General features: G+C 35.1%; 1 protein-coding gene across 2 annotated transcripts in view; it reads left to right on the forward strand.

The window, feature by feature from the left end:
• EPHB1 (EPH receptor B1) overlaps positions 1-14,903 on the forward strand; it is a 411,545-nt gene that overhangs the window by 20,818 nt on the left and 375,824 nt on the right. The window lies entirely within an intron of this gene.

Genomic DNA, 14,903 nt, shown 5'->3' on the forward strand with positions numbered 1-14,903 from the left:
TTAAGGATTTGCTGTAAGAGAAAAATAAGAGCATTAAATGTATTTTGCTTCTCCCTCATTGTGAAATGGAATTTAACTGGATAATAAAAGCAATTTCTGCTTTCATGATATGTTAGCTAGAATATACTGCTCAATATCTGAGCAGCATTCAGAAGTTCTATATCCAAAGATACTTCAGTATGTGGCTGAAATGCTGGTTGGTGATCAGATCAAGTTTTGTAGTCCATAACGGAGCAAAATGTTTCTATCTCTTTTACAGTCCTATACTGCAAAGGAATTTATAACCACCCAGAAATAAATATTCTCCAAATGTATCTTTGGGTCTCTGATATCCCCCCCACCCCCCAAAAAACCCTTGAAGTTTTAGCTACATGATGTTTGGATTCCTACAACAGAACATCCATTGTACTTCACTTTGTATCATGCTATCTTTTGGTATTCTCCCTAAAACTTTTGAAGCATTATCCTACTTTTTTGTTTTAAGAATCTTTTTAAAAATCTCTCTTTCCCTCTGGACTTGCTTTAATTGTGTTATATATATTGAACTGGTATAGAGTCCAGTACTCCAGATCAGGTAGTATTGGTTGCCTTATTATACAATACAAAACTATTCCAGTTATACCAACAAGCAAGAGCTTCTCTTCATTTTCTTTTCAGACATGTCTGGCACCGCAGCTCAAAGAACACAATTGTCTCATTCTAGTTTTAGACTCATGCTTTTTGAATATTCATCTTATGGGTAGTTTACTGTCCAGAATATACTTGTCATTTTCTACAGTCAACTTTTTTGTATGTGCTTTATCTTTGCCAAGACAAAATTATAATAAGGCCAAACATGTTGAGATAACACAGTTCTTCCCCACCTTCCTGAGATCTTTAGCCTGACATGTTACAGGTTAAACTTGTTGTCATGTATGACAATGTTTGATTTTTATTTTGATGCCCAGGGAGATAAAGGGTAAGTGAAGAATGATCAATGCGTAATTTTTTTCAATGAACACATACTGTATTGCAGGTCATTGGTAGCCCACATCTGGTATAGTGCTTAGGGTGCTAGACGTGCCTCAACTATAACACTCACTTGATAATTTTGAGTTAATCACACTATCAGAACTACCTGATAAATGTTTATAAGGATAACACTATGGAAGGAGGAGTGTTATGCATGCTGCCTGGAGTACCTCATGGAAAAGAGGGATGCAAACACCCAATATTAACAAACAAATGCATTTGTGGTAACTTGATTTTCATTCAAGGTTTCTGGCTAAAGATGTCTGTGGTTGAGGGACAGGAGTTTGATGTCAGATCCAGTCCTTCGGTTAGTGTTCAGTGTAGGCAAGGTCAAGGAAGGAGCATAGCAGGGATTCCAGAAATGCTGTTTATTGTTACAGGGAAGAAGAACAAGAGTTTTGAAAGCCTGTTCAGTTTTTTTTCTTCCCCATCTTATGCCAACCAAAATCAAAGTGAAGTTGTTCTGAGTTTCTCACATTTTTGTCTTTCTGAGGACTGAGAAAGAGGAATCTTTTCTGAAAGTCCCTTTTGATGGTTTGCACATTCCTTCTTCATTCCCAAGGCCAGGTCTATATTCCTTCAATTTTCTGACTCTGCAATCTGTATGTCTTGCTGACTCAACTAGTCCCTTATCTTCCGCTTCACTGTTTTTAGCTGAGATCATAATAACTTCAGTTAACTGCCTTCATTCTTAAAGCACACAAAAATTATATGTATATGTATATGTATATATCCATTCAACTGTGTCTGATTCTTGGAGACTGCCTGGACAAGTCCCTGCAGTTTTCTTGGCAAGGTTTCAGAAGTAGTTTACCATGTCTCCTTCCTAGGGCTGAGAGAGAGTGACTGGCCCAAGGTTACCCAGCTGAGTTTGTGCTTAAGGCAGGACTAGAACTCACAGCCTCCCAGTTTCTAGCCTAATGTCTTAACCACTACATCAAACTGGCCTTCTCAATAATATCTAAAATAATAGCAAAAACAACAACAACAACATACCTCCAGAACCTTCTGTGCTCCAGCAGCAAAATGAATAATAAATTATTATAAAGAAAACAATGCAAACAAATTCTATTTGTTTTGGGGAATGCCATCTAGGATTGGGTCTCCATTTCAAATCCCTTGGGTGCTCCCCCACTCCCCATGCCAGTTTGGGAGGTCAAGGTGCACCATTGATTCTAGCTTAGCAGACACCCTTTTTATTTATTTATTTATGGGAATGATTCCTATTAGGTAAGTAACAAGGTTAATCATAATTACCTGTTCTCTAGGGAAAGACTCAAGAGGGCATTATGTTGAGTTGGTATAAGCTGTAATGAGAGTTCAGTATGAACAAGTCAAAATCGGGGTATAGTGTGATTTGTGATCTTAACTGGTCAAAGCAGTTGAGAACTTGCTGAATTGGATCCAAGGTGCACGTAGTCCAGCATTTTGTTTCTTCTGTGGACATCTTTGGGAAGTTCACAAGCAGGGCATAAACTCTATAGCTTTCTTCTGACACTGTTTCTTAGAAACATTATGCAACCTGAAGACAGCCTATTGTTCTTGCTTGTAGCTATCAGCAGCCTTATCTTCCATGGCTTAGCTGAGATCATAATAACTTCAGTTAACTGCCTTCATTCTCAAAGCACACAAAAATTATATGTATATGTATATGTTTATGTATATGTATGTCCTAATTCAATCCTGGAATACATTCTGTGATTGAACTCTTAAGCTTTTCAGCAGGATCAGGAGCAAGGGAAAGATTTAATTCACTTCTTAGAGGCTCACACTTGATCATACCCCACTCCTGAAAATCTTAGTTGAGGGGACTAAACATTATCCATTCCCACCGGGGTCCTATTTATGCAAAGAAAACTGTTCTGAAATCTATAATTAGCAGGGAGGATTTGAGCTGATCAAATTACTCAGCTCTTCATCCCCTTGCAAACAGAGAACTCAGTGGAAGAATGATAAATAGACTACTACACCTGAGTGCTAAGGTTTGGTAATATCTGAAAGAGTTATGTCTGGTATGATTTCCCACCCATCCCCACTTCTATCACAAATACACAGAATCAAAGAATTAAAGTGGTCCCTAAAAGCTTTTGCTTCATGTAAGAAAACACAGGACATTTCCAACGGATGGATGCTAGCATCTACTTAAAAATCTCCAGTAAAAGACAGCTGATCATCACCCTCAGCAATATTGTTAAGCCATTCCCCTATCATCAGGCAATTGAGTCAGTTCTTTTACCTAGCCTGCTTTCTGCCAAGGTAACTCCATGGCCAGTATGACAACTGATCTGGCATCTTCCTCTCTACTGTTGTGCAGCTGAAATCTTTTGGAAAGTAAGTCTTCTTAAGAGATGTTTATAGGCACGTGAAGATGGAAGGAAAGCAAGCATCTATTGCAGGGTTCCTATTTAGGGCCCACAAACCTGGAGACTATAAGGCAAGGGTGAACAATGCTTGTTGGCAGAGAGCCATACTTAACATATGAGGGTTGAGGACCACAGTGGGTGAGGCCATAGTGCAGTGTGGATGGTGCAAGGTCATACTTGGATAGGGCTAGGATATTGTTTTTAGATTTTCACCATTTTAAAACTATTTTAGTCTGGTTTAGGGTATATACTAATTTTGTGATTTTCTGCTTCAAAATGGGGGGACATCATATTGCTGGTTTTGGGCAATTATAAGTGTCTCTTGCCTATTCACAAAGTGGCTAATATAGTTGGTATGGTTGGTCACATAATAGCCATTTACCAGGAGTAAACAAGTGAGATTGTTCCCTGCTACAAGGTACTTTCTGCTGTCCCAGTTTATTTTACTTTTTTTTTCTGGCTAGATGGGCACACTTTGAAACAAAGCCATGCTAGAATGTCATCCATCATTTTTATTTTCTAAGAATGCCTCTAGAACATATGTGGTGGTCAAAAGCAATCCTATAAATAAAACAAAGCTGCTTTGTTTTGTAGCATGACAGCTTACTTCTTTTGAAAAATGTAAAACATCAGAAAGTCAAATGGGCACCAAAGGAGATGCCCATGAATACATAAGTGCCATAACTTACCTTTGTCAAGAGGTCTTAAAAAATAAAACTAGTTGGCCATGGATTTAATTTTCACAATCACTACCAAAGATGGCACATGCAAAGTTGGGAAAACCTGTTGGATCTATTCTTTCAGGTGAAATTCTTATTCAAGGGCAAATCCTCCAATTGCAACTGACTTAGCTGCCTCTTTTACCACCTTCAGTTTCACTGGAAATTCTGTCTTGAAGGACTAGCTGTTTTGAGAAGAATGGCATACTCACTAAGCGTACACCCTGAGGATTAAGAGCAAAACTTGGTAATTTGAACAGCATAGACATGCATTTTAGTCAGTGGCTTTTAAATAATTCTTGGGTGGTGCAAATGGTTTGAGTGGTTTCAGAGCTTTTAAGACAGACACATGAACCCTTTTGCTATTGTGGTTGGGGTTTTTTTTGCAATTATCCATGCTTGTATGAAGTGTATGCTTGATAATAGAACCTTGTAGAACCTTGATAATGTTTTGGAATAGCAAGGTTTCCTAGAGACTACTGAAGTTGGAATTTCTTATTCTATCATTTTAGGAAATGCATTTAGAGGTACTGTATATTAAGGAGAAGCAGTGGAATGAATTGGTCTTTCTGGTTAATGTGATTTTCATTTTAAAGTAAACAATTAAAAACATTATGCAAAGAAGTTAATAGGCACTGATTTCTCCTGGTGCTACTGCTGATTTTTCTTTTCTTAATATCAGTGTGGTATAAAATGTGGAAAAATAAAAGGTACTTTTGACACAGAAGCCAAAAAATGTGAATAATAGATGGTGAAACTATGACACATACATTAGCATTATTTTAATAATTTTAAAATATAAGATTGTAATTGTAAAAAATAAATTGCTTTCATTTTGCTTGGAAAATATCTAAAGTTTGGCTCTTTTTGCAAGCTCCTGTTCAATTAATCAGCTTCATTTTTTTTTGCTAGAGTTTCATAACTTATAAAGCTATTTATTAATTCCTTGTGTTTTATTGTTCTTCCAGTAGAGTACAGATACATGTTTTCTGCTGCCAGTAAATTTACTGTCAGATCTTGCGTATTAGAATAGCATCCTGAACTCATCCAAAAACTGATATAATTGATTTTTTGGAAAATCAATTCTTATGAAATAATTTATAAAAATGAGAGCCTTATTTCATAAATGAGAAAGGTTGAAATATATGCCAAAAGTCACACTTTTCCGCTAATGCAAGTTTCTGTTTGTGTTTGAATCTCCCAAGAACAATAAAATATCCTTAAGTTTCATTTATTATAAAATGCCATTATATGTTTGAGGCCGAGCTTTAGTAGCATCATTATACTGGTTCCTTACCTGCTCACTGTTCTTTTGGGTGGTGGTGGTGTATGTGTATATACCTAAATCTAAATCAATATCTCTATATCTATTGATATATAAAATCTGTAATAAAAGTAGAAAACTTCTTCAATTTCCTAAAAGGAGTTTCTCAAATTTTGTTAATATTCACCTTTCCTATTTTCTTGTCTGAATTAGTTTAATTATACTTCAGCTGAAAGTATATGCAGTTATGGTATCCCACCAAAGTTTTTTTTATAAAACTTCTTGTGTCAATATATCATCTTATTTAATTACATTTCAATTGGACCAGGCCAATTATAGCCAATCTATAATCTTAAAAATATTGCTGAAACACATGTGTCCAAGAAAGGAGATTTTAATTTTTTTAAATTATTTTTTTAAATTTTTTATCCCGCCTTTTATTATTTTTACAAATAACTCAAGGCGGGGAACATACCAAATACTCCTTCCTCCTCCTATTTTCCCCACAACAACAACCCTGTGAGGCAAGTTGGGCTGAGAGACAGTGACTGGCCCAAGGTCACCCAGCCGGCTTTCATGCCTAAGGAGGGACTAGAATTCATGGTCTCCTGGTTTCTAGCCTGGTGCCTTAACCACTAGACCAAACCTAATATGGAAAAGAGGAAAAAAGGAAGGATAGCCTATTTGGTTAAGGTGCTAGAGGAAGATCAGTGAAATATGAGTTCTAGTCCTCTGTAGGCATGAAAGCCAGTTGGGTGACCTTGGACCAGTCACTTTCTCTAAGCCCTACAAAAAAGTAATGGCAAACCATTTCTGAAAAAATGCTGCCTAGATAATTGCATGGACTTGTCCATATAATTAACAGGAGTCAAGTTTATCTCGAAGGCAAAACAAAATCACAAGTATTATTTGAAATTCAAAGTATTATTTGAAAATGTATTGTACAATGTCCTGAGCTCTCTTAACACCTCATTTACATTTTCTTTCATTTTAGCTCACTTCGAAGTAGGTGTAATGTGAGAATCAATTAGTACTGAAGACCTGTAATGATGCCAATATAGCCTCATGGTAAAGGGGTGGGTTTTTAAAACAAGTGTTGAAGGCAAAGAACTGCCCAGCTGGATGTAGAAGAGTGTGTGTTCTTGTATGCAAAATGCACTATAGTTACTGGAGAGGAAGTGCATTACTTTTATTTGTAAATGAATAGGACTTGGGGTTTATAATATATAGTAATTGCCAAGTGAATAAGGGATTGAGGAAGTTGCCATCCCACACTGCTTTGCATAAATATTCCACTTGTAGGCTTAATAGCACTAGAAGCACTCTTCCCACTTGAATTGTGTTTGCCAGACTGGGGCCACTATCTCCACCACTCCCAAGTTTATAGTATACCTTGTACATTTTTATTAAAGCCCATCTGCAGGAGTGATTAAAATTCCAAACTCAGATATTTATTTAGAAAAGGTCTAATTCTAAATTTAGAAAAGCATGTTGGGAAAATTAGTCTCAGAGAGTCTTAAAATGTTTTATGATTTAGGATTTAGCGTGAAGATTGTTCCTTATATTGTACGTGGGGAGGTCTGTTTTCAGCAGATGGCAGGACGAGCTCAGGGCACTTGATTACTTGAAGGAAAACTCCTTTGTTGAGGCCAACATTGAAAACAACAAGAACAACAACAACTTGTTGCACTGTTCAGTCAAAATTCCTGACTTTACCTACACTCATTTCATTCCCATTGTGCAGCCTGAAATAAGTCACTTACCCTTTTCTGTAGCAGGTCATTTGTGAGAATGGTTGTTTTTATTAGATTGACCAACCTGAATAGTTTCTTCTTTGTCTGTATGGGGACTGGGGAAGTTATAGAATTCTTTGAAATGTACACCATATTCTGCATTTCATAGCATGCAAACCTCATTGGTGTATATCTATGAAATCACAGAATAATAGAATCTTAGAACCATAAGTGCCTTGCTCCAATATTTTCTGCTTCTTCTTCATCTGCTTTATATACAGTGGCATTTCATTGTTTTATCCTTAGTCCTGGCACCTGCATGAATTAAGCTCCTGGGCTAAGCTCCTGGGCCATTTGGCCTTTATCCTAAGATCCATGCCTTTTCAATGACAATTATTTCATACTGGGTATGAAATGGTGAGAAGGGCTGGAGGAAGGAGGTCTGGGAATTCTCTGCTGTCGAAGTCAAGCTTGATCAAAATTGGTAGACTCTTAAGACTCTTGTGTGCAAATCCATCAATTTGGTAAGAAAATGGATACTTCTGTGTCCTAAGAGCAATGATATCTCATTGTCAGGTTTTATTCCCATGGTGTTGACAGTCCTGCTTTTTTGTTGTTCTTTATTTTATTTATTAATTAAATTTCTCTGCCGCCCATCTCATACACAACGACTCTGGGCAGCTGTTCCTCCTCCTCCTCCTCCTCTTTCTCAAGATACAGACTTGTGTGCCCTACAGATACAATCTGGAGTCCCACTGGATAGTTGTGCATTAAATCAGGGGAGCCCTCAGAAACATTGCTCTGACTGAAAGGCTAATGGAAACAATATTCTCAGTGGCTTTTGTATCTTTGCTTGCTACCATAAGAGACGCAGAAAGCCAATTCTCAAAAGAGCTGCAACACCAAATAATGTTCACAAGTCACTGAATAATTTTGCAATAAAGGGATCAATGAACAATTTAACAGTGAGTATATGCCCATTAAATGAAAAAGGAAGGCAATTGGCTAAGTGGGCTAGAGATAATCAGTATTAATTATTTATTTACAAAGTTTTATACCTCCCTGTTCTGACAACTCTGGGTGGGATGCAGAAGAATCACGAGAGCAATTTTCCCAAATATATAAACAATTATTAAAAAATTAAGAATAAAGTAAAATAAGATAGTCATATCCATTCTGTGGCTACACATAACAACACTGAAGGACCATGTTAAATGGAGCTGAGCATTTTTTTTAAAAAAGCCAGGAGCGAGGAGACCAAACCTTGGGTCAAGATGCCTCACGATGTTGGGGCTATCGCAGATAAGGTCTTTTTTAGCCACCTCTGTCATACTTCACATGGGAGTGGGACCTTAAAAATGCCTTCTCCAAATGACCTGAGAGAATGGGCAGAATTATTTGGGCAAGGCGGTGCCTAAGATACCCTAGTGCCATGTTGTGTATGTTAGAGATAACTAGCACTTTGAATTGGGCCCAGAAGCCTAGTGGCAACCAATGCAGTGACTATAAAACATATTCTGCAGTGACAGAGTTCCATCAGAAATCTGGCTGCTGAATTCTGTATCAGTTGTAGCTTCTGAGTCATCTTCAAAGGTAGTCCCACAGAGTGATTTCAATAGTCCAGTTGCATGATGAGGGACATAAGTCTGTCACCCAAGCCTATTGGTCCAGGTAGGGCCATAACTGGTAAACCAGCAGAAGCTAATAAAGCCTCAAGATTCAGATTCTACCTGATGTTCAGGCAGGAACCACTAGTCCCAGCCACAGACAAGTCATAGACCTATTTCTTCAAGTAGAATATACCACCATCCAAAGCTACAACTGGAATCAAAGTATAAGGGAGGCCAGGATATTTCTGAACAAGCAACATCTTTGTTTAATTTGAGCTTGTTTCTTTATGTCCAGTTCCTGACAATCATGGAACAATCATCTTCCCTCATGACTACCACCTGGGACTGTCCACTCAGCCAATGTGGGACCACCATTACATGGTACCTCCTATTCCAAATTCTTGTAGATGGGGCTAAGTAGGTCTTTAATCTGATACAATATGGCTCTTGTGCTTCCAGTCACATTCAATTTTATTAGTGGCTAGATCAGAGGTATTCAGCCTTTTTAGACTTGTAGGCACATTTGGAATTTTCAGAACGTAATTGTGGGTGCTTATCCAATAACAACTGGCTTCTGGATATTTATATTTACAAAATGGCTGCATGGGGCTATGACCAAACATGATGTACCAATTCATTGGAATGCTACCTGACATCTGTTCAGGCTCCTGTCCCTGGCCATGATTTTCCCTACTTAACAAATTGTTGTTTTTCTTGGAAGTTGTACACACTTCCAAACAAAGCAGTGGACTATAGCTTCCCCTCCTTTTATTCTTCTAACAAAGCTTATGGGGCCCATTTAAGCATTCTTAGAAATAAACACAAAACGATAAGCTGATATTTTGCTTTCTGGAAAGTTTTCAATATTTTATTTTATTTTTATTTTAATGTAAGAACAGTGGAGCTGGGAGGTCCCATGAGAAATGTCCATGGGCAACTTGGTGTATTCAGGCAATACTTTAGAGTACTGCCAAACCCAGATAGGAGAGAAACTGCTACATCAGTAAAGACGTCCTGTGACAGAATATAAAAACTTCTGACATGCTGAGAAAAAGCAAGTGAAAGCTGGTTTTTTTAAAAAAATCTACTTTGTATTTCCATTTCTTACTTTTTCTTTTCCTAGAATATACATGTCACATCAGGCTTATATCAAAAGCTAGCTACAACATTGCCATCTGCTGCCTCAGCTTGACCCAGTGGAGAAACAGGTGCCATGTGGAAATTATCATTCATATTACTTGCCTGAAGATTCTACAGGGAGTAAATAAGCAAGATTGCCTGGCTTCAGGGATCAGTAGCCAACAGAGACTCCTTCTAATATTTATTATATGGTAGAAATAATTGTTAAGCAGTGGCATGCAAAATATTTAAAATTTGAACAGCTTTGACTATAAAACACCTTGTTTTAAGTATGAAACAGTTGAAAACACATGTTTTGATCATTTGAGGAACTCAAAGCTGTTCCAGGATGATTGAAACAGCGAGTTTCAGATGAAAAACAGCCTGGAATAGCCCTTTTGGACTTGGAATGGAAGTGGTTCAAATTTAAGATTCAAGTATTTTGCACACCCTGGTGCAACGTTTATTTTTTAAATTGGATGTATTTTGAAATATGTAAATGTTACCTTTTTGAGCCTTGATTTATCCTGCTGACTCATTTTTTCACAAATGCACAACACTCTAGATTAAAATGTGCTCATCTTATTTGTGGATCAGTGTTTTGTTCAGATCCAGCCATTACATGGGAGATTCATTATTACATTTTCTGTGGTGATGATGATGATGATCATCATCATTTTCATCATCATCATCATCATTTTGGAAGAAGGAAGCTTAGCATTTGATGAGAGGTACAGTGCTGGATGCCTATGTTTTATACTTCCCTGCAGTGCCATTCTGATATAAATCTCCTCATTCCATAAACTTGATTTCTATTTTTCTCTAAAATGGCCATGAGATGTACTAAAATAGCATAGGGAGGAAAAGATGAAAACTTTTTTCCACAGCTTTTGAAAGTGGAAATTGCAATTTTGGAGATCTGACTGCTCCTGCATGATGAATAATTTTGCCCTTAGATATTTCTGATCCTTGAAAAAAGTGGGATTCCAAGGGTAGATTTAAGAATTCATAGTATCTGGTAGCATCTGCTACATATATTTTCAACCTAGAATTTTTCATGAGTGTTTAAACTGTAACTCTCATAATTTCCAGACACTTCATGGGAATACTGTGGGTTGCAGTCCTGCTATCTGAAAGCCACCAGGTTGAGAAAGGCTATGCTATATTCCTGGATTATATCTTGGGAATACATGGGTTTTGTTTTCCTGATTATAGTTAAAGGGATCATAATTGTAAAGGTAGAGATCTAGCATGTAGACTCCAAATTACCATGTAATTGGTGAGGGGGTAAAGAACTTCATTCTGCATGTTTGCCCTTATAAACATGCATAATTCATATTTTCCAAATCATATGAAAATCAAAATGGAATTATCATATTTGTAGTTCTCAGAATTTTGCAATGCAACATTCTAAACAAATTCGACAAACTGTATAATAGAAAAATATGTACGAAAAGGTTTTTAAAAAGCCTGATGCATATAAAGGACATTATATATTGGCAAAATTACATGAGGAAGAACATGCTAGGCATCTTGAGGTTAAAGTCACTCTAATTCAGTCCATTGGACTGTGGCCTTGGCACAGGTCCCATGGAATTGACTGAAATGCATCCTAATTTGATTATCTGGGCTGAATTTGACCCTTTTATTTTACAAAATTTTATTCATTAAAAATTTCTACAAATTTTTTTTATCAACGTATACAAAATCATATAGGTAAAAGGTTTCCGACTAAACCAACTAAAGATATATATTAAAACCCCTAATGTAACTCCTGATAATTTTGAACTCTTATTTTGCTATTTATTTCTAAATATTAGCTTCTTTACATTAAGAAACCCAATATCATTATTTGATTTTTTAACAACTGAATACAGGTAACCTAGAATTGGTTGCCACGTTTCCTTAAATTTCATAATATTATCTTTCATTAGACATGTTAATTTTGCCATTTGTGCTAATTCAATAGGTTTTATTATCCATTCTTCTATTGTTGGAATAGTTTCCCTTTTCCAATACTGTGCAGATACTAATCTGGCCTCTGTGATCATGTAAAGCATCAAATTACTATATTTTTCTTGTTGATCGCCATCAAAGAGACCTAATAAAAAAAATTCTGGTTTTTTTCCAATCTTTTTCTTAAAAATTTTCTGAAACGTTTCATGAATCTGTGCCCAAAATTTTTTAGCTTTGCTACAGGTCCGCCACATATGATAGAACGTTCCTTCCATTTGCTGACATTTCCAACATATATTTGAGGTGTTGTTGTACATTTTTGCTAATTTTTGTGGTGTCAAGTACCACCTAAACATCATCTTATAAAAATTTTCCTTTAAATTATAACATAATGAAAACTTTAAATCTTTAGTCCACATTTTTTCCCATTTTTCTAATGGAATGTCATAACCAATATTTCTTGCCCAATTAATCATGCATGTTTTAACTCGTTCATTTTCTTGATTTGTTTGTAACAAGATTTTATACATTTTTGTGATAATATGATCATTATTTAAATATAATTGTTGTTCAAATTCTGATTCTTCTTTTTTAAATTTATAGTTCTTTTTATCTAACTTAAATCGTTCGTTTAGTTGAAGGTAAGTAAACCAATTACACATGTGGCCTTCATTTTGTAATTCTTCCTGAGATTTTAGAATAGGCAGACCACCTTGATCAAATTTTAATAGATCTTTATATCTTAACCATTTAATCTGGTCCCCTAAACTTTCTCATCTTGATAAGGCTTATAATGGTGATACCCAATTTGGTATATTTGGAAGTAATCTTCTTTTGTATTTGTCCCAGGTCTTAAGTAATGTTTTTCTAATAATGTGATTGTTAAATTCTTTATTCAATTTTACTTTTTTGTACCAGATACAAGCATGCCAGCCAAATTTAATTTTATGTCCTTCTAACTGTAAATGTTTTTGATCTTCCAATGTTAATCAGTCTTTAATCCATAAAAAACAACAAGCTTCAAGATATAACTTAAGATCAGGTAATCCCAGGCCTCCTTTCTCTTTGGCATCTTGCAATAGTTTAAATTTAATTCTTGGTTTTTTCCCCTGCCATATACATTTTGAGATGTCTTTTTGCCATAACTTAAAGGTTTTTTCATTTATCAAAATTGGAATTGTTTGAAACAGAAATAACATCTTTGGTAATATATTCATTTTAATTGCAGATATTCTTCCTAGAAGAGATAATTGTAACATACTCTACCTCTCTAAATCTAATTTAATCTCAGACCACATTTTCTCATAGTTATTGTGGAATAATGCATTATTAGCTGAAAGTATTATACCCAACTATCTAATTTTCTTTTCTATTGTAAAGCCAGTTTTTTCTTTTAAAATTTCTTGTTGTTTTTGAGTCATATTTTTACTCAATATTTTAGTTTTTTGGTTATTGATTTTAAATCCTGCTACCTCTCCAAATTCTGTTATTTTTTTCAATAAATAGTCTATCGAATCTAATAGGTTTTGTAAAGTAAACACCAAGTTGTCTGCAAATGCTTTCAATTTAAATACTTGTTTTTTAATTTTTATCCCTTCTATTCATTTATCAAATCTTATCTCTCTAATAAGAACTTCCAAAACAAGAATGAATAATAAAGGTGACAATGGACATCCCTGTCTCATTCCTTTTTCTATTTTACAATTATCTGTTATTTCTTCTTTAACTATTCTGGCTTTTTGTGATGAATAGATTGCTTTGATCCCCATCATAAAGTCTTTTCCAAACTCCATTTTCTCCAATACCTTAATTATAAATCTCCAATTTAAATTATCAAAGGCCTTTTCAGCGTCCAACAATATTAAGGCTATTTGGCTTTCATTATGGTGATGTGCATACTCCAAAATATCTATCACTGTTCTTGTGTTGTCTTTTGTCTTTTTGGTAGAACGCCATTTTGATCTTTATCTATAATTTCTTGGAGGACTATTTTTAATCTTTCAGATAATATTGCCATAAATTTTTTATAATCATTATTAAGCAACGAAATCGGCCTATAATTTTTAGTTAAAGTGGGATCTTGTTCTCCTTTTGGGATAAGAGTAATATTGGCTTCAGACCATGATTTGGGTATCTTAGACCCCATCAGAATCGAGTTCATTAAGTCTTTAAGTGGTGTTAAAATTTGTTCCAAAAATAATTTATAATAGCCCATAGATATACCATCAGTGCCCGGTGTTTTTCCTATTTTAAGTTTTTTTACAGCATCTATAATTTCTTGGTTAGTAATCGGACCATTAATGCTAAATTGCTGACTTTGTGTTAATTTGGGAAGATTTTGATTGTTAAGATACTTACCGATTTTTTCTTCTGAAATTTCCTGCTTTTAATGTAACTTTGAGAAAAAGGTGAAAAATGCTTTTTTAATTCCTTTGTTATCTACCACATCTTCCCCACTGTCTCTTATTCTAGTAATCATTTTTTTCTCTCTCTCTTTTCTTAATTTGTAAGCCAACCATCTACTTGGTCTATTAGCAAATTCAAAATTTCTTTGTTTTACATAACATAATTTTGTTTCCATATCTTTTATTGTTGTAAGCTCAAGTTGTTGTTTTAACAATTTGATTTGATATCAGATGAATTTTCTTGTAATTCTCTTTCCTTTATTTTGATTTGATTCATTATTAATTGAACATTTTGTTGATATTGTTTCTTTATTTTATAGTTCAAAGATATAAAATGTCCCCTCATTACTGCCTTACTAGCATCCCAAACTGTTCTAATGTCCACTTCGTTGTTCAAATTTATATCAAAACATTCTTTTAATTCTTTAATTTACATTCCCCTCTTACTCCCTCTTTTTTTAAGATACTCTCATTCAATCTCCATTTTGTACATTTAGAGATCCTCTTGGGTATAACTTTCACTGGGTTATGGTCTAAAAATGTTTTTGGTAAAATCTCAGCTTTTATTATTTTATTTGCTAAATTTTTAGATACCCAAACCATATTGATTCTTGAAAAGGATTTGAATCTATCAGAAAAAAAAGTATAATCTTTCATTAAACCATTTTTGTGTCTCCATGCATCTATCAAAGCTAAATTTTCCATTAATTCAAAAAAGTTTTT

This window comes from Candoia aspera, chromosome 6, assembly GCF_035149785.1.
Source record: "Candoia aspera isolate rCanAsp1 chromosome 6, rCanAsp1.hap2, whole genome shotgun sequence".
Taxonomy (NCBI): domain Eukaryota; kingdom Metazoa; phylum Chordata; class Lepidosauria; order Squamata; family Boidae; genus Candoia; species Candoia aspera.